The 25,357-nt window shown below is 44.7% G+C and overlaps 1 pseudogene; it reads right to left on the bottom strand.

Annotated features, from left to right (window-relative positions):
• Positions 1 to 9,236: 9,236 nt before the first annotated feature.
• Positions 9,237 to 20,736, bottom strand: LOC126982300 (uncharacterized; annotated as a pseudogene).
• Positions 20,737 to 25,357: the final 4,621 nt, after the last annotated feature.

Raw genomic sequence — 25,357 nt, 5'->3', positions numbered from 1 at the left:
TCACCTCACCAATTACCGCGGGACCAAAACACGTCCTGAGGGATGCTTCGATAATCAATATTTGACTCCTGACATCTTAAGAGCGGGATGTCAAGACCTATCCCCCTCCACCTCCTTTCCTCTTCCTCCTCCTCCTCCTTACCTCTTAACCCTTGCCCTCCACCTGCCCTCCCTAGGTTCCTCTCTTCTTTTATTCTCCTCCCTCCTCACCTTTACCTTCCTTTGTTTTCTCTGTCTCTTTCTCTCTCCTCTCTTTCACCTCTCCCTTGCTCACTTCAATCCCCTTCGCTCTTAAACTAAATACCCTTTCTATTGCACCCCCCCCTTCTCTCTCTCTCTCTCTCTCTCTCTCTCTCTCTCTCTCTCTCTCTCTCTCTCTCTCTCTCTCTCTCTCTCTCTCTCTCTCTCTCTCTCTCTCTCTCTCTCTCTCTCTCTCTCTCTCTCTCTCTCTCTCTCTCTCTCTCTCTCTCTCTCTCTCTCTCTCTCTCTCTCTCTCTCTCTCTCTCTCTCTCTCTCTCTCTCTCTCTCTCTCTCTCTCTCTCTCTCTCTCTCTCTCTCTCTCTCTCTCTCTCTCTCTCTCTCATTGTCTTCTTTCTTTTTTTAATCTATCGTGCGTTCTTTATTCTTCTTTACCCCCCTTCCTCCTCCTCCTCCTCCTCCTCCTCCTCCTCCTCTTCCTTTGATCGAGTGTCCTTACGTAAATAATGAGGAGTCAATATTCGGATTACCAATGATGAAACAGAGGCACTAAAAAAAGATATTAGGAGAAAAATGAAGGAGGGAAAGAAAGCCGAAAAGATGACGAGAGGGAAGGAAGAAAAAGAAAAGGGGGGAACGTGAACACCAAAGACTTATGAGGAGGCAAAGGATGAGGAGGAAGAATAGGAGGAGGAGGAGGAGGAGGAGGAAGATGATGGCTGAAGAAAAGAAGAACTAGGAGAATGATAAACAGGAAGAAGAGGAGGAGGAGGAAGATGATGGCTGAAGAAAAGAATGGGAGAATGATAAACAGCAGGAAGAGGAGGAGGAGGAAGAGAAAGATGATAATGAGTGAGGAATAGAAAAACTAGGAGAAAGATGAGCAAGAGAAGGAGGAAGAGGAGGAAGAGGAGGAAGATGATGACAAGGAAGAGAAGAACCAGAAGAAAGAAGATGAGAAGCAGGAGGAGGAGGAGGAGGAGGAGGAGAAAGAATATGAAATGGAGGAGGAAGAGAAGAAGAAGGAGGAGGAAGAGGAGAAAAAGGGGAAGAATACAGAAGATACAAAAAAAAAAAACTATATATAATTACAAGCTTCATGAGGATGAGAACAACAGGGATGAGGAGAGGAGGAACGAATGCAAGAAGGAGGAGGAGGAGGAGGCAATAATCTCTCCTTCCCATGCAGATGAGGATGCCGAAACGAACGTGATCCATCGACACCATTATCGTTAGAGCTTCCTGCCTGTGCATTCCCCTTCTTCCCCTTCCTTCATCTTCTTCCTTCATTCCCTTCAATCCCTCTTCATTCCCTCTCAGACTTTTGTCCTTCAACCCTCTCTCTCTCTCTCTCTCTCTCTCTCTCTCTCTCTCTCTCTCTCCTGGGTTTTCACATTCAGTAATATTTCTTTTTCGGTAAATTCAAGCGTGTTCATGTGTTTTCTTGGCTTTTTGATCACCACTATCACCTATTAGCTTAGTTTCCCTCTTTTCTTTATAATCATCATACTACTTTCGACATCAACGCATATTCATTCCATATCTTTTGTGGGTAACCGTTCCTGCGCGCTCTCTGAACACCGTTTTCTGTTGGCCGCGAGAGAACGGGACGTGATATCGGTGATGTTGCGTCTACCGCTAACTAATGCTTTCTACTTTTTTTTATCTCGGTATGCTCAGACGCTTCCACCTCTCACATCAACTCTTTCCAAAGGTCGAAAAGAGGATCAATCGGATTTTCATGAGTCCTAGTTCACAATCATAGCATAGAAGAACGGTCAAACTACCACCAGGGCCATTAGACTATCCCTGGAAATGCCTCAAACTCCTACGAAAAGCGTGTCAAATTTGGGTTTCCATGAGTGCTTTGTCACAATCATAGCATAGAAGAAGGGTCAAACTACCACCAGGGTCATTAGACTACCCTGGAAATGCCGTAAACTCCAAAGGAAAGCATGTCAAATTTGAGTTTCCATGAGTGCTTTTTTACAATCATAGCATAGAAGATGGGCCATTAAACTACCCCTGGAAATGCCGTAAACTCCAAAGAAAAGCATGTCAAATATGGGTTTTCATGAGTGCTTTTTTACAATCATAGCATAGAAGAAGGGTCAAATTACCACCAGGGCCATTAGACTACCCCTGGAAATGCCCAAAACTCCTACGAAAAGCGTGTGTAATATGTGTACTAGGGCGACGAAAGGTTTGAGATATGGCTCCTGCTAACCTAACCTAACCTAACCTAACCTGACCCAACCTAACCTAACCTAACCTAACCTGTCCTCTGTTTTCGTTCCCTCTCTGTATAATGTAGGCGTGGGCATTTGTGGAACTTCTTAGCTTCCCTCTCTATCCTCTATCTAACTCTCTTCATATTCTTCTTCTTTTACTTCTCTTATTCGAGGTTTCATTATCTTTTTCTTTTTCTTCTCTTTGTACCAACCGTCTTCCATGTCATTACTTTCCGATGCCTTTTCTTTTTTATGTTCCTCTCTATTTCTTTATTTATGTTTCTCTCCTCATTCCTATTCCTTCCATTCCTCCATTTTCATCTCCCTCCTCTCGTACTTATACTCGAAGTGGTCCAGATGTTCCTCTATGTTGCCCTATTCCTCCTCCTCCTCCTCCTCCTCCTCCTCCTCCATGTTACCTTCGTCAGTCCCTTCTCCTTCTCCCTATTTCTTTCCCTCTTCCATTTCGTCTTCTTTCCTCCCTCTTTCACGTCACCCTCTTCCGTCCCTCCTCCACCCCTTTTCCCTACTTCTTTCCCTCTTCCATCGTCTTTCCTTTCCTCCCTCTTCCTCCCCTCTCCATCACCGTTCTCTCCCTTCAACTCCTTCCACCCCATCTCTCTTTTATCTCTCTTCCTCCTCCTCCTCCTCCTCCTACCTTCTCCGCCCCTTCGCTATAAACCCTCCCCTTTCTCTCTCTCTCTCTCTCTCTCTCTCTCTCTCTCCCTCCCCGTTCTCTCTCTCTCTCTCTCTCTCTCTCTCTCTCTCTCTCTCTCTCTCTCTCTCTCTCTCTCTCTCTCTCTCTCTCTCTCTCTCTCTCTCTCTCAGTGTTGCCAGCTCTTCACTTAAGAAATAGACAGGCGGTCAGTCGTGTGTTAAACAGTCTGTCCATTTCTCTGATATGGTAACACTGTCGAGATCCTTTGAGAGAGAGAGAGAGAGACTTAGTGTGATGGCCGGCCAACTGGAGGTGATTCAGCTTTTGACGTGAAGCCAAAGACGTCTGAAGGAAAAAGAAAAGAAAAAAAGATCAGAAAAAAATGTGTGTGTGTGTGTGTGTGTGTGTGTGTGTGTGTGTGTGTGTGTGTGTGTGTGTGTTGTTGTTGTTGTTGTTGTTGTTGTTGTAGAAATCGTGGTCGTTATCGTAGTAATAGTCGTAGTCGTAGTAGTAGTGGTAGTAGTAGTAGTAGTAGTAATAATGGGTGACTCCTGTTTGAATATAAGTTTATAATCTATATATCTTTTAAAAACAATGCCTGCCCTAACCTGACAGTGATCCAGGTGGTGTGATGACATTGGATTAGAGCATTTACGGGAGCAGGACGGAGTACAGTAATATAAACACCAATAAACCTGTATTTCTGGAGATATATTTTTTTCTGAGACAAATAAATTAACATGAAAAACTGCAACCTGACATGTCACTTCCCGTCATCCGAACTCGACACTGCACGGGTTAACCTCAGACAGAGAGGGCGAAGGATGCTGGAAAAGGCTTTAATTAATCCTGCGGTGAACTGGTAAAGGCTGAAAATGATGACTGTAATGATGATGAAAATGACGTGGTGATGGTGGTCGTTAATGATGCTGAAATTGACCTGTCTTTCGGCCACTCCTTTAACTCTTTATAGGAGCAGTGAGTAGCGGGCTTTTTTTCCACATTTGTTACCTTTTTTTATCCCCTTGAACTGACTCCTCTGATGTAAAAAAAATAAAAAAATAAAAGATCGTAGTAGTGATGAAAGTGGTGGGGATGGTTCTCGGTGTTGGTGTGTGTGTGTGACGTGGGGGGGTGGGGGTGGAGGGAGGGTGCACTGGTGGTGGTGGTGGTGGTGGTGGCTGCTGGCGGTAAGGTGTATGGGTGGTGATGGCGACGGTGGCGGTGGTGGTGGTGGTGGTGGTGAGTGACGTGTCCAAAACAAATGCAACCCAGCGAGACAAATACTTATTCGGAGTTTCAGAGTTTCGCCACTAACTCGAAACTAAAAAACAGTGAGAGGTTATGAAAGTTGACGTCACAAAACTCTCTCTCTCTCTCTCTCTCTCTCTCTCTCTCTCTCTCTCTCTCTCTCATATACAGAAAAGACTTTGACACATCCATGCTCTCTCCCTTTCCTTTTCATGTGTGTGTGTGTGTGTGTGTGTGTGTGTGTGTGGCTGGGTGGGTGTTCGAAGGGGAGGATGCGCGCCGAGAGAGAGAGAGAGAGAGAGAGAGAGAGAGAGAGAGAGAGAATAACAACACCTTGAGAATGACATTTACCGTGAGCATTGGCACCGGGAGAAGCAAAACAACTTCGTAAATAAGAGATCTGCAGAAAAAAAAAATCTTCCTTCACAGCATCATACGCATGTGCCTGTCTGCCTGACCGACCTACTGACGCCTCGACTTGGAAGTACACAAACCAGAGAATAAAAAAGGGGCGTTAGTTTGACCCTGTGTACTCTGTGGCGTGAATGAGGCTCCTGATGATAAAGTTACTGCCTGATTGACTGACTAGATGACTGACTGACTGACTAGATGACTGACTTACTGACTGGATGGCACGCTGTTGGATACCTCATCGACTTCAAGATTCACAAAACCGAACGAGTGAGTGAGTCTGCGAATAGTGTGGAAGATACCCTTGATGGAAATTCTATAGACTGACTGACTCTGATTCGGGAGTTGACTAAATGACAGGATTTCTTTCTTATTTTTTTAGATAAGACATTCACTGGTTTATTGTAATGGGACTCGTCAACTTCAAAGATCACAATACCGAGTGAATGAGCTTGACTGAATTTGTGTCCTTGGCGCGGGACGAGTTCTTTAAACATTAATAAGGTTCATATTCTCGAACCTTTCGAGACTCACAAACAAACATTTCATAGGTTGATATTATAAGACTCTATCACTTCTCACATTAACAATTTCTAAAGGTTCAAGAAGGGGTCAGTCGAGTTCTTTAGAGTGTTTCCTTAGGTTCATGGTACAGAAGAAGGGTCAAACTAACACCAGGGTCATAAAACTATTCCTGGAAATGCCCACAACTCCTGGGAAAGCCTTGTCAAATATGTGTTTGTTTAGGTTCATGGTACAGAGGAAGGATCAAACTACCACCTGGGTCATAAAACTACACCTGGAAATGCCTACAACTCCTGGGAAAGCCTTGTCAGATATGTGCTTCCTTAGGTTCATGGTACAGAAGAAGGGTCAAACTACCACCAGGGTCATAAAACTACTCCTGGAAATGCCCACAACTCCTACGAAAGACTTGTCAAATATGTGTTCTTGGGCGGCGAAATGTCTTAAAATACGACCCATAAAAGTCTTCGTAGAGGTTGTGGGTATTTTCATGGGTAGTTTTTTGAGCCTGTTGATAGTTTGACAAGGCCTCTACACCATGAACGTGAAAAACACTCATGAAAACCGAACTAATGTTCTTTGTGGCCCTTGAGAATCGTTGTGAGAGCCAAAACTGTCTGAAAATATGGTCCTTGGTCTGCCTGGCTCACTACCTGCCTGCGTGAGTGACTGGCTGCCTGGGATGCTGTTGGACGCCTCTTCTCCGACATGGCAGTTCGCAAGACCGCGCGAGCCAGTGAGCGAGACGGAGTTGGAGTCTGTGGCGTGGCAGAAGCTCTTGATATTTCTCCTGGTGCGACGCGAGGGCACGGCGGCATTAGCGGGGCGTTAGTTCCCGGCGGCAGGAAGGACACGAGTGTTATGTAGAGCTCTTATAAACCTCGCGGAATACTGGATCGCACCATAAACACTTTGGGCGCGGTAGGAGGCGGCCCACCAAACTGCCGCCAGCTTCCGACGGCGCCCCTGTTCCCCCTGCACCTTCTCCCCGCCTCCTATATATGTCTTCCCTCTTCTTCGTCGCCACCTCCTCTTCCTCCTCCTCTTCTTGCCCTCCTCCTCCTCTTATATCTCGTTCTTCTTCTTCCTCTTCCTCTTCTTCTTCTTTACCTCCTCCTCCCTGTTCTGTCGTTTCCTTTCCATCCCTCCTCTTCTTCCTCCTCCTCCTCCTCCATGTTCTTCGCGGTTTTCTCTTTCCACGCTCCATCTTTCCTGATTCCTCTCCGATACTTTTCTTTCTTTTGTCTTTTCTTTTTTTTTTTTTACTTTGCTTTCTATCTCTCAGGCCTCTTGTGCACTCCTCCTCCTCCTCCTCCTTCCTCCTTTTTCCTTCCTCACTCTTTTTTTAGGATATCTCCCCAACCAGTCTTCCTCCCCTCCCTCCCACTTTTCTTCCCTTCCTCTTCACGATATTCTTTCATCTTCGAGCCCTTGTTCCTCCGTCCTTTGCATGTGTGTCCCGTCTGTGCCTCTCTCTCCTCCTCCTCCTCTTCTTCCTCCTCCTCCTCTACCCAAATACCAACGCTCATTCCCCCTTTCCTTACCTTCCTCTCTCTCTCTCTCTCTCTCTCTCTCTCTCTCTCTCTCTCTCTCTCTCTCTCTCTCTCTCTCTCTCTCTCTCTCTCTCTCTCTCTCTCTCTCTTAGTCTCTCACTGCGGACTTCTCTTCTTTTCTACCTTTTTCCTTCTACTCTCTATCCTTTTTTTCCTACCTATTTTGTCCGCTTCTTACCCCTTCTTTCTTTTCTTCTTTTTTTTTGTTTCTCTCTCTACCTTTTCCTCCATTCTGTCCCCTTTTCTCTTCCTTCTTTCCTCCGTCTCCTCTTCAACCTTACTTCCTCTCCTCCTCCTCCTCTCCTCCTCACTCGTTTCCTGACCCTCCTAGGCTAAGGTCACGACCCCCGCTCGCTCCGGCTAGAGTGTTAACCGTGATACAGTGATTCAGTGTTAACCGTGATCCCTTGATTTAGTGTTAACCGTGATACAGTGTTAACCGCTATTCCGTGTTTCAGTGTTAACCGTGATTCAGTGATTCAGTGTTAACCGCTATTCCGTGTTTCAGTGTTAACCGTGATACAGTGATTCAGTGTTAACCGCTATTCCGTGTTTCAGTGTTAACCGTGATTCAGTGATTCAGTGTTAACCGCTGTTCCGTGTTTCAGTGTTAACCGTGATTCAGTGATTCAGTGTTAACCGCTATTCCGTGTTTCAGTGTTAACCGTGATACAGTGATTCAGTGTTAACCGCTATTCCGTGTTTCAGTGTTAACCGTGATACAGTGATTCAGTGTTGACCGCTATTCCGTGTTTCAGTGTTAACCGTGATTCAGTGATTTAGTGCTGACCGTGATCCCTTGATTTAGTGTTAACCGCTATTCCGTGAGTCAGTGTTAATCGCGACTCTGTGATTCGGTGTTAACCGCGATACCGTGATTCAGTGTTAACCGTGATTCCGTAATTCAGTGCTCATCGTGATTCCTCAATTTACTGTTAACCGCGATTCCGTGAATTAGTGTTCACCAAGTGTGTTGTGCAATCTTTATACGCCATCGAGGACTTTAACTGTAGTTGATATTACTTGAAGAGGTTGGACATCGCTCATCGGTAACTTCATCGTCGCTTCACTGCCTAAGCAGACATCACAGACGCTGTGGAACGCTAAGTGTCATAATTCTACTGCTTCCCGTACCTGTCACAGGGTAACAAAGTAAAGTATTTCAACAACAGCACACACATTGTTTAAACATAAACCAGGTGATACATTTACACACTTATTATAGCGAGTATTTTATTTATTTTATTACTATAGTAAACGGTCAGATCACAACTCACTGTATTTTCTTGTTCATTACCAATCGTTCCTGAACCCCGCCCTATTTATTTCCAGGGGTATAATTACTCCCGGTACCTCCGTTAAGTCTGAAATTTTCCGGGATTAGTGAGGTCGGCTAATCTTTTCACCGGCACTCCTCACCAAGACAGTCAGGTGTTCACACAAGACCCAGGTGTTCACACACCGCCCATATCCCACAGCCACCGAGGGCTTAACGAAGGAAACCACCCGGCACTCCTTAAATAATCCTAATCAACACAGGTATTTCTAATTCTATTTTAATCACCTTCCCTACTCCTCCTTCTCCGCCCAAACCCATATTTCCTCCTCCGCCTCCTCCTTTAACCATTTCCTCCTCCTCTAACTATTTCCTCCTCCTCCTCCTCCTTTGTGCTCCTTTGTGTTCCTTTAACTAAACAAGCCTCTCTACCGTCCAACTAATTACCCTGCGGGACTCGACCTGACCCCTACCTAACTCCTTCCAGGTGTTCAGTTGAGCTCCTTCCTGGTATTCAGCAAGCCACCCACGCGGTTTCTAAATATATCATAACTAAAGTTTCTTGCTACAGAAAAAAGAAAAGAAAAAAGGAATTGTAATCATGCCCAAATATTTCACTTGCGGTAATTGTTCGCAGAAATTTGCCACGATCCACTTTCAACTCAGCGAGTCTAAATGTAAATATTGTGTCTTGGACTCGCGTATCCAAGCACTTATCTGTGTACCAAATCTCTCATTATTGCATGCATGGATGTGTAAATAACAGTCACTGGAAAAATATCATCAGAACAGTGAAACATTAAATTAAGTTTATGAAATCACTTTGGAAAATTCTTTTTCATGACACTCAGAAGATGAAGGAAATGGTATATGTAACCGTATGACATGAACATTTTAGATCTTGAAACTTTGTTTACTATGGGGCCAAATGTTAAAAGAGAAAGCTTAAAAAAAAACTTAAGAACAACGTGGTTAAAATAATAAGAGGAGATTCATGGTACAAACTCAACAGAAGAAAAACATGTCTCAAGAACTTTCATTGAATTAAAAAGAAGACTTTTGTATTCGCAAGGACACTCTAAATAGTTAATACATAAATCAACAGGATGATTCTAACTTACTGTTTCACTGCATCAAGGAATGTCCAGCTGGTCCAGAAGGTATCATCTGTGCAAGCTCCAGTCAGGTTGTTCACAAAGGTCAACTTATGGTAGGAATTTGGTGCTGTGGGAAAAAAAGGGTTGCTGTTTATGAAGCTTTAAAATTGTATTCCTTGTTTTCAAAAGGTATCACTTGTGGCTTCACTGTATGCGTGCGTCTCGCATATACTTGATGCCGTCCAGGAGGATGGTTCAACTCACAATTCTGATGAAGGGGTCTGGAGAATGCAACCCGCGGCCCTCACCCAGAAGGTTGGATGCACCACGTGGGAGGGACTTGAGGTTTTTGGGCGCACAGCTTCGGTCCAATCATCTGGTACAAGCCTGCTTCAGCCGAGTGGAAGCTTGGCATGCTGGACTTTGGGGGTTCCTCCAGCAAGGTAGAGCAAGTGTAGTCATCAGCAATCAGCTGCTCCAGAGTTGACAACACATACCTAGAGGTACAAACAATGCTAGCATAACTCAAAGTGGCTACTCATTATAATAAAGATATTGTAATGAAAAATTGTAAATACAATTTTTCATTATAATGAGAGTGTACGTTCTAACACATTCACATTGCCCTGCCATATTGGCCAGTTTTTATGCCACTTATGTGCTGGAGAGTTAAGGAATTTGTACAGTAAAGACATCTGGGTGTATTAGTTATATACTTTTTATCATATTTCAAACTAGAGCTACATATTTTCCCTTGAAATAAGGAAAACAATTATTACATCAAACAAAATATGCATTCTGTATCATGGATGTCAAGAGGACTTTTACTGCACAGGACATTTCTGATGATATATAGCATTTCATGACTGCAGAAATTAGTAAATTCTAACCACCACCTCGAACTCACAGGAATAAGTTATCCATGACGATTGTAGTCTCTCAGAGCGGTCAGGAAGCTGGCAGGCGCTGACTATGACGGCATTCTGGTTCTGGCCGAGGTAGCCATGACTCACGCACTGGTGGGGGTGATATCAAATGGTAAAGACACTTTGAATGGGACGAATGACTTTTATTATCCTTAAAAATATATCTAGTTACATATGTACTTTAGTATTCAAGGATGTGAAGTGGGGATGAGCTGCTTGTGAAGGGTTTGTGGACTAAGAAATGGACTATAGCAAGAAATAAGTAAGTGGATAGGTGGACAAGCATAAAAGAAAGGTTTTGGGAGAAGTCGGCTTTTCTTTTGTGGAGAGTCGTTCAAGGGAATGACTGAAGGAACTGGGAGTATGACCTCTATAGGCAGATAGGCTACACAGCATGAAACACAAATCAGCAATTCAGAAAACTATGCAAATATTAATGTTCAACTGAACTAATTATAAAGAAACCAGTAGGAAAATAACTTTTATAGAGCATGATTAACCCACCTTCTTATACGGAGCAATAACCTTCATGTCAATCCTGTGCCACACGCCACCGATCACGACATTTCCAGTGCCTCTCCTCAAAGCTCTCCTCGGCCGCTGTGAGCTCCGGGATCAGCTGTGGCGGCGGGAGGGGCAGTGGCTCAAGGTGCGGATCATCACGAACTTGAAGTGTGCTGCAGGGATCTTGGTTTTGAAGGTTTCTATGTCATCCTGATGGTAAAGAAATCAGAAATTAAATTCATTGCAATGTCAATACTCCTCCCCGATCTTCTTACCTTAAACCCCAATCTTTAATCTAACCCTCAACCCAGTCGTCTACTCCCTTTCCCCCTTCCCTTACTCTCCCCTTTTCTCCCTTACTTTCCCATTATCCACTTCCTCCCCTCATCCCTTCCTCCGGCACCTAACCAACAGTGGAAATAAAGGGCACTGAATGAGGAAGAGGGTTATCAGGAGCAAGGGAGCAAAATGATGGGATGGACAGAATAACTGGAATGAATTTCTAGCAAGGGCAGTAAAGCAAAAAGTTCATGAACACAGTACTACATATATGGAAGCAAATACAAAAAGATGTCAACTTGTTAAAGGACAGCCAGTCAATTGGATTGAAAGAGTTGAGGTCTGCATGAGGGGGGCATATAAGATGTGAAGTGCTTGCGTTACAAAAAGAGAGTATGAAAAGAAGAAATGGAGACTATATCAACATGGGCACCCCTTCACTGAGGGGTCAGGACATCAGAGTTATACATACTCATTTATACAGATGTGGAAAGAAATATAAAGGACAAAATTTGTAATGACATACCACAATCCTTCTAAAATAATATTTATTACTTTATAAGAGCCCATGGAGCTATACTGAGGCTCTGTTGATGTTCAACAGAGACTGAGATGATCTTCATAACTATAGGACAAATTTATGTCCTAGGTACTTCACAACTTTCAAACCAAACCATCTTGTACAGAATATGAACAAATTAAGTGTATTAGAATCATAAGCTACAAAGCAACACATTTTTACTTTGTCACTCACCTCAACTTCATCTTCACAGTCACTCCGCTGGCTGAAGGCCGAGGCAACAGAGATGCTGTCATCATCGGGGATCAAGGATGTCTTCAGCCACAGATATTCTTCTTCGGTGAAGTGAAATTTCATAATCCTCAAATCTGGTTTTGTCTGCAAAAGAAACTATTGTATAACAACTGATATTGATTTTTTGTGAGCAGGAGTCTTGAGAAATTTTCTTCCTTTTAATCAAAAGTTAAACTTTAAAAAGTACCATGACATTGTCTTTCAGCTTATATTTGAATTTAAAATGCAATTTAATAAGAAGGTAATTATTACACATAGCTGAGTTGTAGAGCCGTGTAATCGACAATAGTTTTCAGTAAATAAAAATGCTACATACCTTCCTCTGGGATGATGTCATTGAGGTGTCTGACACCTCAGGAGACTCACTTCCTGTGTACCTACTACACTTTGGTAAAACATAGACTGCCGTCCTCATCTATGACAGACTCTCTGCGGCATCAGTGATGACAATATCTGGGACAACAGAGGCTGGAGTCTCACCACCCTGCTCAGCAGTGGAAGGTTCAGGGGATGGCAGAGGATGGCTCCCCAGCCTGTGACTGGCTGACATCAGTGTTGGAGAGGTCTGGGACATCATTCAGTTCGTCTGAAGTGTTTTTCAATCAAGTCTATGGTTGGGGCTTTGATCTTCTTCAGGCCAATGTCTTGTGATTTGCTCTCAACAAAGACCCCCTCAACTTCCACCTCCTTCTTCCCTTCCTTCCCAAGTCTGAAGGACCTGCGATGCTCTAGCCTGAAGCCAGCAGCCTCATCCTCAAGGTCATCATCAACAAATGCACACGAGGACCTCTTGGAGGTGTTACCTTGATCTTCTTCACTTCTAGGATCACTGTCATCAATCACAGCCCGAATGTCAGCATCATCTTCCTGCTCTACTTCCACACCTTCAACACAAATTACCTTTTTGGGACATGAAATGCCACTATCAAACTGACCAGTAATACTGAGCGAGTTCTGCTGCTCCTGTACGGAGTTGTGTAGTGCTTCTATGACTTCTTTGTTCACGTACTCACTGTACTTTTCAGAATTATTTAGAATTTCTTCAACTTCTAAGTCAGTGAGTATGTCTTGCAGTCTTCCACTGAGAACATAGATATCCTTCAACTTAGTAAAGTCCAAACACTCACGAACCTTCATCATTGTGGTCTGTTCTATGCTCATGTTATCATCACTAATGTTTTCTTCTTTAGGGCTCATAAAGTAGCTTTCTTTCTTCAGCATCACCGTTTGAGCCGGTGTTTGTGCTGGACTTGGTGGACGTAATGCCCTGAATATCTGCCACGGATAAGCCTCTCTCTTCACTCCTTTCATTTGACAGATCACCAATTATATCAGACACATCTCCAACTTCATCATCAAGCATACTCTCGATTTCTCTCAAGTCTTTAGCAAATGCTCCTGTCATCTCACTATTCATGTTGGACCGAGTTTCCTGGGTGCTCTCGTTAAGCTCGGAGGGGCTCTGGCCATTCTCGAGAACTATGCTTGACTCCTCTGGCACCATCTTCCTCCTGATACTTCCATGTCTCTGGAACTCTCCTGCGCGAACGAGGCCTTCAATCTTCTCTGCGTCGGGGGCATCAATGGGCGTCAGGTGAACCTTGCGCCTAAAACTCTTGTGCCTCACGAATGCGTTCTCGTGAGAGTTGGGCAGGTGGTACTCCTCAAAGTAATCCTCCTCTAGGTCACTACTAACTTCAAAGCCATTGCCTTGCTTAGGAGCGTCATCATAGGACTCAAAATCATCTGCAAGCAAAGCCGCCAATTACTACAGCATACGATGGGGTCATACTCATTACTTAAACTCTCACTAAGACCTACAGTTACTTGAAGCATAGAGTAACAAAAAAAATGGATTACAGTCATGGACTATAGGGGATGCTAAATAACTTTTGCTTCTTATCTACATATTAAAATGTTTTACAAGGAATAGTTCTGTAGCTGTCCATCTATCTCCAATATTTTTTATCTCTATATATATTTTTTTACAGCAGAGGAAACAGCTCAAGGGCAAAAAAAAAAAGGAAACAATGAAAAAAAAAGCCCACTACTCGCTGCTCCTATAAAGCACTCAGAGGAGTGGCCAAAAGATAGGTCAATTTTGGGAGGAGAGGTGTCCTGATACCCTCCTCTTGAGAGAGTTAAAGTGTAAGGCAAGAGGAAATACAGATGAAGGGAAAATTGTTCCAGAGTTTATCTGCGCGAGGGATGAAAGTGAAGATGCTGATTAACTCGTGCGTAAGGGATTTGGACAGTAAAGGGATGAGCTTGAGCAGAGAGTTGTGTGTGGCGAGGCCGTGGGAGGGGGGGAGGCATGCAGTTAGCAAGTTCAGAAGAGCAGTCAGTATGAAAATATCGATAGAGTAAGAGAGGCAACATGGCGGCGGAATTTAAGAGGTAGAAGACTATCAGTAAGAGGAGGAGAGCTGATGAGACAAAGAGCCTTAGACTCCACTTTGTCCAAGAGAGCTGTGTGAGTGGAGCCCCCCACACGTGAGATGCATACTCCATACGAGGGCGGACAAGGCCCCTGTATATGGATAGCAACTGTGCGGGGGAGAAGAACTGGTGGAGACGATACAGAACGCTCAACCTTGAGGAAGCTGATTTAGTGAGAGAAGAGTTGTGAAGATTCCAGTTAAGATTTTGAGTTAAGGATAGACCGAGGATGTTTAGTGTTGAAGAAGGTGACAGCTGAGTGTTGTTGAAGAATAGGGGATAGGTGTTTGGAAGATTGTGTCAAGTTGGTAGGTGGAGATATTGGGTTTTTGAGGCACTGAAAGACAAGGTTCCTTTTACCTGAATCGGAAATGTTAGCAAGGTCTGAGGTTAAGCTTTCTGCAGCCTCCAGTCTGGAGTCTTGTAATTCCTGTTGATAGGGTCTTTTGTTGAAGGAAGTTGAATAATGCAGAGTGGAGTCATCAGTGTATGAGTAGATAGGACAGTTCGTTTTGGAAAGATCATCATCAATGAACAACAGAAAGAGAGTGGGAGATAGGACAGAGCCCTGTGGGACACCACTGTTGATAGGTTTAGGGGAAGAACAGTAACCGTCTACCACAGCAGAGATAGAACGGCCGGAAAGGAAACTGGAGATAAAAGGAACAGAGAGAAGGATAGAATCCGAAAGAGGGCAGTTTAGAAAGCAAAGAGTTGTGCCCATCAAGGAGATTGCCAGTAGAACGCCCCTTGCGGAACCCATACTGACGATCAGATAGAAGGTCAGAAGTGGAAAGGTGCTTTTGAATCTTCCGGTCAAGGACTGATTCAAAAGCTTTAGATAAACCGGAAAGTAAAGCTATAGGAATTGGAACGGTTACCCTTCTTAGGCACAGGCTGTATGAAGGCGTACTTCCAACAGGAAGGAAAGGTAGATGTTAATAGGCGGAGACGAAAGAGTTTGACCAGGCAGGGTGTCAGCACGGAGGCAAAGTTTTTAAGGACAATAGGAGGCACTCCATCAGGTCCATAAGCCTTCTGAGAGTTGAGGTCAGAGAGGGCATAGAAAACATCATTCTTAATTAAGAATCTTATTAACAGCCATAAAGGGGTCAGAGGGGGGGATGAGCATTAGGGATATGCCCAGAATCATCCAGGGTGAAGTTTTTACAGAAAGTTTGAGAGAAAAGTTCAGCCTTAGAGATAGATGAGACGGCGGTGCTGCCATCAGGGTTAAGGAGAGGAGGGAAAGATGAAGTGAAATTGGAAGAGATATTTTTGGTTAGGTGCCAGAAGTCTCTGGAAGAATTAGAAAAAGCAAGGTTTTAACATTTACTATGGATGAAAGAGCTTTCGGTAAGTTGAAGAATAGATTTGGCACGATTCCGGGCAGAAATGTAAAGATAATGGTCAGCAGGAGTGCGAAGGCTCTGGTACTTTCGTGAGCTGCCTCTCTATCTTTGATAGAACGAGAACAACCGTGATTAAACCAAAGCTTTTTAGCTTGAGGAATAGAAACAGTACGTGGATGTGTGCCTCCATTCCAGAGACAATCACCCCTGCGATGCGCTGGGGACACACAGAGGGGTCTCTCTCCTGGAAGCAATAATCATTCCACGGGAAATCGGAAAAATACATCCTCAGGTCGTCCCACCGAGCTGAAGCAAAATGCCAGCAGCATCGCCTCTTCGGTGGGTCCAGAGGATGTACAGGAGCGATAGGACAGGATACAGAAATAAGGTAGTGATCGGATCTCGAGGAGCCCAACGGAAAGAACAGTTTGACAGAGTAAGCAGAAGTGTTAGAGGTAAGGAAGAGGTCTATTATGATGGGCCTGTCTCCAAGACGGTCGGGAATACGTGTAGGACTCCCCCCCCAGGCGGGGACTCCGAGGCTATGTTAAAGTACGCCATTTTGAATTTGTAAAATTTGGGGAAATAGTGTGTATGTTGTGTGAATGTAGTGTGGTGTGAAAAGAGAGTATCTGTCTTTAGAGAGCATGCTGAACTACTCTCTGGTGTTGAGACAATAGGGAAACGGAAAGTTAGGACATGGGAAGGGTCTTTGGAGGGCTTCAGCACCCTCTTCACTTCCCATATATGCCTCTCCGGGAGTGACTTACGCCCGTTTGCCTTCCTGTTTTAGTTAGCTAGCCATACTCTGGACTCGCACACACTTTCACTCTTTTTCATAGCCTACAGGATGCTAAACAACTATAGATGGCGTTCCTATCTACAAATATATCAAAATGGTGTAAAAAGGATAGTTCAGTACGTGTCCAACTATCTCCATTATTTATATTTCTACTTTAGTTATCCAGTCATACTTTGGACGTACTAACTTCCACTAGAGGTAACACCAGCTCCGGAAATACTACTACGCACAAAGATAATTACACAGAGGGATAATGATACAACAACTGTGAACATTTTACATAAACATCCTATACTCTAAAGCTATCTAAATTACCCTCAAGATACCCTATAGGAGCTTACATCGCCCCTCCCGGCTTCGTTCTCCCCCCCGAACTCACCCGTCTTGTAGTTTGGCGTGAGGTAGTTCGTGGTGAGCACTTCGTCGGTCTCCAAGAAGCAGACTCCCGCGGCGCGACGGCCTCCACCCTTGAGCGACCGCGGGCTGGTCGGGAACTCAACTGAAACGCGTGCAGACTGTCATACACTAGCCACCTCAAAGCAGGCACTGAGGGGCGGTGTGTGTGTGTGCGTGCGTGACTGTGTGAATGTATGTGTGTGTGTTATCAATGAGCATGCTTTTTAGTCACCTCATGAGCATTGCCTTATTTGTAGGGTTTAATATTGGCATGGAGGTTAGAAGAGTGAAGCACATGTACATTCTAACTTCCCTGGTACACGAGATCAGTATTTCCATCAAGTAAACAAGTGTATATACGCATAAGCCTCTCTATCATAGCACACCACTGAGTTGTTTTGTTGCAGGAAGGCAAAGTATTACAACCTACGTAGTCACAAGTGTTTGATAACTGAGAGAGAGAATTTCCACTTCCGGTCCTGCGAATTATTCACCTCCCTTTCCCTCGTGATTCAGTGTGTCCCGGCGGCCCCTCCACCCACCACCGCCCACGCCCACACATTACACGCGGGTTCAGTCAGGGGCACATCCACCAACAACCCCGCCCCAGCCTGTCACTGCAGCTACTGTTCGTCCCTTCAACTGGATACGGGGTCTATATACGCTGCTAACGACGCCTCACCCCATCCACTTTTTTCCTGATCCCAATATAGTCATAATATTTAAAGCACTACAGGGAACATATACATGCAGTCCCGCCCCAGCCTATCAGCCTACTGTTTATCCCTTCATGCAACTGGATACATAGTCTATATACGTTGCTAACGATGCCTTACCCCATCCACTTTCTTCCTGATCACATGAGTCAATATTTAAAGCACTACAGGGAACATATACATACAGTCCCGCCCCAGCCTATCAACTTACTGTTTGTCCCTTCTACATGCGTGGCTAACGATGCCACGCCCCTTTTTGCTTCCTTCCTGATCACACGAGTCAATGATTGAAGCACTACGGGAACATAGTCTATAGTAGTACCGTACATTAAGTCCCGCCCCAGCCTATGAGTATACTACTGTTTGTCCTTCAACCATAATATGCGCTGCTAACGATTCCACGCCCCATGCACTTCCTTCCTGATCACACAAGTCAATGGCTGAAGCACTACGGGGATATATCCATGCAGTTCCGCCCCAGCCGTACACTGTTTGTCCCTCCAACTATTGAGCAACTTTAACACGACTTTCCACCGAGATGATATAACAAGACAACAAATTTGACCAGCATCCGTCACTCACCTGTCTCCGCCGTGTACTCTTCAGGGGCGGGCAAGGTGAGTTCGGGTGCCACCAGGCCGAAGGAGGAGGCGGGTCTGGAGGGCGGGTCTGACGGCGATGGGGACTCGGGGGTCAGGTCCAGGTCCGTGGCGGGGAGGGACACCTGCGAGGATGAGGGAGGCCGGGAAGACGCCGCGGAGGAGTACGCTGAAGAGGTGACTAGGTCGGGGTCACTGGTGGTCAGGTCACTCGGAGCCAGGGACACTTGGGAGACGGCAGCGCTGAGGGGTGGACTGGCCGTTCCCTTCACGCCCACCCCCTCGTGCCGCACCATGTCCCCTATCCCGCCCACCACGGCTTCACTGCTCTCGCCACGCATCACGCCCTGCCGGGAAAACACGTCGATCATTAGCCATTTGTTCCACTTTCGGGACGTCAAAGAAAGCCATTTTTTGAAAGGTTTTGAGAGAAGCCATTTAGTTATACTTTTTGGGAGATCAAAGAAAGCCATTTTTTGAGAGGTTTTGAGAGAAGCCATTTAGTTATACTTTTGGGGACGCCAAAGAAAGCCATTTTTTTTTGAGGTTTTGAGAGAAGCCATTTAGTTATACTTTTTTGGGAGGTCAAAGAAAGCCATTTAACAAGAAGAGGGAATGGCGAAACACAGATACAAGGTACAGAGTTGATGCAAAACTTGTCTCATTCTATTTGCACAGTTGATAAAGTTACGGCACTACTTATAAGATTGATCTCTTTGCACACGGGAGTAGACTGGCACCTGAGCCTTCCGAGTGTAAGCAGAGGGTCGGTCACTCCCTCTCACCCTGAACGAAAGTGATAGTTCATCTTGGCAAACTGTGAACATGGAGATCGTGGTGAGTCTGACAATGATGGCCAGAGGGGAAAAAAACACAGAAACACGACCCACAACTTTCTTTGTTCATTGTTTTTCTTATGTGTACTAGAGAAACACTGCACTTAAAAACCAACAAGTCAAAATTTTCTCTTTCACCTTTCCAAGTTTAAATATAGAGAAAAAAATAAACGGATGAAAAAGATGGATATATAGCCTACCATGTTAAAGGAAAGTCTCGTTAACTTCATAAAAAGCTAAAAGGAAAAAAGATTGATTGATTCATTTATAGTTTACTGTTGCAAGTAAACAACAAAGGAGAAGGGAGAAGCATGCCATCCCAACCCCCAGGCAGTACAGAGTGTGGAAAAAGGTGGAATGGAAAACTATAAAGGAAAAGTTACTTTCTGCACACAAAACGGTAAAAGGAAATAAAGGAAGGAGTGTCAAAGGTCGGAGAAAACTAAGTAAAAAATGGTAAAATTATACAATGGAAGGAGGGGGAGAGGAGGAAAGAGGCAACAGGTTAGGGGTTGAGAGGGAGGGAAGGGGGAGAGGAAACACGAGGGGCAGGAGGGGGGCGCAAGAACGGTTAAGGATGGAAGTGGGAGAGCTTAAGCAGTTGAAGGTAGCACTGCACAAAACGCAACATAACTAACTGATTACATTTCACTCACACATCTAAATTCATACCACATTCCCTGCAACATAAAAATCCTTCACTACATATAATCTCTACGTTTTAAAGTTACCATCGGCGTCTCTATACACTCACAGAACATAAACAGACAACCACAGCCTCTCATTGCGTTCATTCGCTTATCCAACATGACCCCTTCGTTCACTACACCTCTTCCTTATTATAGTTAGGTTACCATACATCACACATACGGTCATACGGTACGCCCCACGACAGAGCTAGGTTTTAATTTGTTTTATAGGTAGCGATGGTGTCCTTTAAATAGCTTTCGTTTTACATAGATAAGACGCAAGAGACGTATAAGAGAGGCAAGGAAGTGTATTAAGAAAAGTCATATGTGTAATTCAAGCAGACGATTGGACAACACTCATTAGTCCACTCCTATGGTTAAGAGACAATCACTTTCCCTTCAGACTCCCCCCCTCCCAACCCCTACTCCTACTACGTGTGTGTGGGCTGGGGTGTCATTCTCATCATGATTTCTGGTCAGCTGTGAAAAGAGCTTAGCCTTGCATGACGTATAAGGCCACACAGTCATAGTCATGTTATACGCCTCTACGTGTGTGTGTGTGTGTGTGTGTGTGTGATTATTACGTCATCTCTAAATCCTGCCATGAGAAAACGCACGAGCCACCAACTAATTTAAATCCCACTGCAAAAGGGAAGACAAACTTTTTATCGCTCTCATACATTAACGGACTAACTGCACCACATCAACAAAGGAGCTAAAGAGAACACAGACTCCTCCTTTAACCCGCCTTAGCCAGGACGTGCAGGTGCCTGTCTTAACCGGGGAATAAAGGAGGAAACACCAAAATCATCGGAGGCGGGTGGCGGCGGCCAGTGAAGGGCCCCGTAACCGTCCACACACCTTGACACACCTGCCCACATCCGCTGTTTAAAAGTCCAGCGGCGCCTCACACACCCACTTCACTCACCTCTACTTAAGCTTCAGGCCGCCAAGGAACCCAGGAAACTCACGTGGCTCGCCTCCATGCGCTGGTATACGGGTATGGGTTAGGGACATCCACACGAACACGAAGTTAAGATCATCACTGGGTCGTCCCGTGCCCAGTGAAAGGTCCCCCGCCGCCGCCCGCTTGCAGGACCGCGGTGCCGGGCGTGGGGGTTAGATACTGTCGTACTGCACTGTTGAAATTGCCTCCCCGGTGTAGCAGGATAAATTTCCCCCCAGACTGAAGTTTCCCCCGGGGAGTGTTGCTACCCTTACTACTGCTCGGGGTAATCTGGCACTCGGCTGCTCCCCATCGCCTGTTGTTGCCTACTTTTTTTTTTTTTTCGTAATGTTTTAGTCCCCGTTTCGTGATGATCGAATCACTGTAGTGTTAGGCTTAAGTGATTTGCCAGTTTGCCTCGTTATGTTGGAGTTAACGTTTTGCAATGCGGTGCGTTGACTCGCTACGGCCATAGTTGTAAACATTCACTTCATCCTTCCCGCTAGTGGTCCTTCTTACCCTGGATCCTCCCTTATTATTGAAGACTTAGAAAAGTTGAATTTCTTGTATACATTACATCAGTATTGTTAAAAGAATGACGGTTTAATTTATGTCATTGTTTCATATGTTTAGTGATATTGTGGTTGTGTGTGTGTGTGTGTGGGAAGGGGGGGAATATTGGCAAGGAGGGAATCTTATCCTGGGTCAAAATTCCCTCTCGGGGAGATCTATCCTGGGCCAGATTTCCCTCTGGGAGAATTTCAGACGGGGGGAAATACAGACTGGTACACCTGTAGCGAAACTTTACCATAGATTCGAGGTAGTCATTTCCCCATCTTTTCCAACCCTTACCTTCCTGTAGCTAAGTGGGATGAGGCTGCACGTGAGGAATAAACATAATGCAGTACTTATTTTTTTTTATATTCTAGTTAAAAATCTGACTCTTGATAATACGTTTTACAGTTAAACGAGATACTATCGGGTGCGTGTAAGAGGGAAATCGATGCAGCATTAAATGCCCATCGACAACCAGAACGAAGCAACAGGCGCCCGGAAGCAGCAGCAGGTGGTTGGTGGGTTGCAAGGATGGGGTGACGCGGACCAAAGCACCCACTCGTCTCCCTCACCTGGGCGGGGCGGGGCGGGGAGGGACTGCTGGTGGATGCCGCGGAAGGAAGGAACAAGCAGCCACGCCTATGTTTAGCTCAATAATCTCCCTACGAATAATTCCAACGCATTAGGGATGTAGGCTGAAGCGCTGCAGGTGGAACTAATCCCTACATTCAATAATATACAGCAAATCACCAGCCTTTTCAATCCTATTCTGGTATTGATGTATCCGTAATCCATGTCTTTGTAACGGTAGCAATTAATTAATAACAATTAAAGTAACTACAGGTAAACAGATGCCCATGCATTAAGACTCGTTACACCTGTAGTTTCAGATTTACACCCAAGTCAGTTCTCAGAGCATGAGATTATCCAGATTTCGGTGTCACATCCTTTCTCTGGCGTCCCCAAGATGACCACCAGCCCGCACCAGCCTCGGCCAGCCTACGATTTTTAACATACCTCGCTACTATTAAAAATCGTTCATCCTACTTTAAACCCTCCGTAAACCGCTGGTAAATGAAAATACACGGCTCCAGAGCTTGATATTTACTTTTTTTCAATCTTCCCTCCCCCGCACAGGCTTACCGTAACCTTTTCTCGTCCTCACGCGTGGGTTTAAACCATGTGATTGTACACCTGTTTTCAGACTAGCAGGTACACTCAACCCTTCGTGCCTAGGGGAATACCTCTTTTGACGTGCGTGTTTAATTAGTTTTATTAATCTAGCTTAGTGGGGAGCCCGAAATTGACCTCTCCTTTGGCCACTTTTCTTTACTTTTAGAGCAGTGCTTAGCGTTTATTTTTTTTCATTTATTTTTTGCCCTTGAGCTGCTTCCTTTACTGTAAAAAAGTTATCATAATTTAATTACTTATATATATATATATATATATATATATATATATATATATATATATATATATATATATATATATATATATATATATATATATATATATATATCAACTAATTCATATGATCACTTGTTTCGATGGCCCAGATTTGACAGGGAGTGCGCATGTTTCTTTAAATTGAAAAGAGGAAAAATTGAGTCTCACAAAAGTAAACTTATATCCTTCGGTATCTCGTTGCACGGCTTTCACTGTAAATTTGTCTTTCGAAACTATACTATAAGGGAGAAATGTACATAAGTATTATTATTATATGTGTAGTAGTAGTAGTAGTAGGAGTAGGAGGAGGAGGAGGAGGAGGAGGAGCAGGAAGAGGAGTAACTATCATTAGCAGCATCAGTTATCGTGAACACAAAACACCCGCATCTCCGCTCCCAGCTCTTCCTGCCTACGCGAGAGTTAATCTATAAGGCTACACTGCTATGGGGGCGGACGAGAGGGTGGGGGCGGCGGTGGCAACGACCCCTGAGAGGACCAGACCGAGGCACGACTGGATGCTACTTAGAAATGTAGATAATGAAAATAAAGGAATACATCTTTAAATACTAACAAATCATCTGCTCCTTTTCGGTAACCTTTTCTCGCAAACCACACCTGCTTGAGGCTGAGTATGGGCGTGGACCTGTCTCAACACCCTCACCCTACTTGAGGTCAGGTCAGTAGGGTAGAGCAACCTGAGTTCAGAGACACTGAGGTAAGCGTGGTCAGGCCAGGAAGGTGTGGCAGTATGTGACGGGTGTGTATTTATTTTTATTCCTGTGGCTTTGTTTACTTCATGGTCTGCCTTTTCTTACCTTAAAAAAAACAGCAACAATAATATTAACCGTTTGTGCTCTTGTCTCTTTTTTTTCTGAAGCGTAACTGATAACAAGACACAAACTGCTCCCGTACCGTTAAATATAATAAGTTTCTACTCTGTTTTGTCTCTTTTTTATCTTGAGTGTAACATCGAACACAACAAAGGCCAGGCGAATGTTTACGGGGTGAGGGCGGGACGCAGCGGAGGCGTGGCAGTGAAGGTTTGGGTTTGGCAACGAGACTTCAGAGGACGATCGTATAAAGATGAGAATAATCAACGCATACTCTCACTCTTGTTGATAGCTCGCCCTGCACCCTTGTAACCCTGCTCGTAAAGGTGAGTCATGATGATGATGATGATGACTTTCAATTTTACGAAGGTGGCATGGGTACAAGGCAAGATATATCAACAAAAGCGAGTGAGTTTAGAAGTAATAAACACCAAAAATCCGCTCTTGTTGATGCAATGAAAAACAGAGAACGAGAAATTGAAGGACATCTGAAAAAAAATAATACAAAAAACTAGAAACCCAGGCAGAGCACGAAACCAATGGGAGAAAAGTGAAAAGAAAACAATAATGATAAAAATAAATAATAATAATAATAATAAAGTAATATGATAAAATAATAACAAGGAATAAGATGTGTGTGTGTGTGTGTGTGTGTGTGTGTGTGTGTGTGTGTGTGTGTGTGTGTGTGTGTGTGTGTGTGTGTGTGTGTGTGTGTGTGTGTGTGTGTGTGTGTGTGTGTGTGTGTGTGTGTGTAATTTATGGGAGGAAAATGATGTAAGAAAGGAAAGTGTGGGGTACCATAAATCCTCCTCCTCCTCCTCCTCTTCCTCCTCCTTTTTCCTATTCACTCGCTGCACAACTGTCTTCCTGCCCCGCCTCCCCCAACCCCCAGTCCCACACACCTTCTGCTCCAACCTCTCCATAACATCAGTACACACCCGACCCTATGGCAAGCACGTTCCTACTGACCACACTCCTTCCTGTGCATCCCTTCCTTTAGCACACTCTCCTTCCTTTGCATATCTCTTCTTCCCTTTAAAATTCTTCCCCTTCTATGTAATCTCCATTTGCTTCCATCTTTCCTTTGGTACGCTCCTCTTTTTCCTTTGTTATCTTCCTTGGGTTTCATCTTCCTTTAATTGTAAAACTTCCTTCGCTTACATTCTCCTTTTAGTATATTCTCATTCCTCCTTTGTTACCTCCCTTCGCTTACGTCTTCATTTTACTACTCTCTTCTTCTCCCTTCCTTCTTTCTTCCCTTGACTTACGCTCTTCCTTCATGTCAAGTGGCGTAAGGTTGTAAGTCACTCATTCCGAAATACATACAAGTGTTTAAACCTACGCCGTCCTGAGTTTTGGTTTCATATCATTCTACTTTCTACTCTGCCCGTGTTTCCTCCCCTCCTCTAAACGCCTCTCATGCCCCTTCCTCAACAACAGAGCGGGGCACGTGGTTTGAGGTCCGTCCCTTTCCCTTCCCCCGCCATCAGGTCCTCCTTCCCAGCTGTTCCTTCCTTCACCCGCTCAATTACAATGCTGATCACGGAGCGGCTCGTGTGGCAGCTCCTAGCCTCGTTATTACATCTACAGGCGTCATGCACCATCTCCACCCTTCCCGAGAGATCACCGCTAATCATCAGTGTGACGCGACATATGTGGAGGCGAAGTCAACACATGCACCGAGGAGTGAAGTGGTCCGTTTGTGTGTGCGGTGTTGCGCTAGAACACTCCGGCGCCCCAGCACACTTATTTGACAAGGCTTTCGTAGGAGTTTCGGGCATTTCCAAGGGTAATTTATTGACCCTAGTGGTAGTTTGACCCTTCTTCTGTGGCATGAACCTACAAAAACACTCATTAGAACCCGACTGATCTCATTTTTGGCCTTTGGAAATAGTTGATGTAAGAGTCGGAACTGTCTAAGAATACCAACCTTGGCCCAGTATTCCTCATCGTATCGGAGCCTCAGTTTGCCTGTTTAAAAAGCCTCTCGTAGTAGTTCCTGTGCTTTGTTTGGACCGTGTTGTGATC

This window comes from Eriocheir sinensis, chromosome 4, assembly GCF_024679095.1.
Source record: "Eriocheir sinensis breed Jianghai 21 chromosome 4, ASM2467909v1, whole genome shotgun sequence".
NCBI lineage: Eukaryota > Metazoa > Arthropoda > Malacostraca > Decapoda > Varunidae > Eriocheir > Eriocheir sinensis.
The sequence above is the reverse complement of the archived record's forward strand: the minus strand, read 5'-3'. Positions and strand labels throughout refer to the sequence as shown.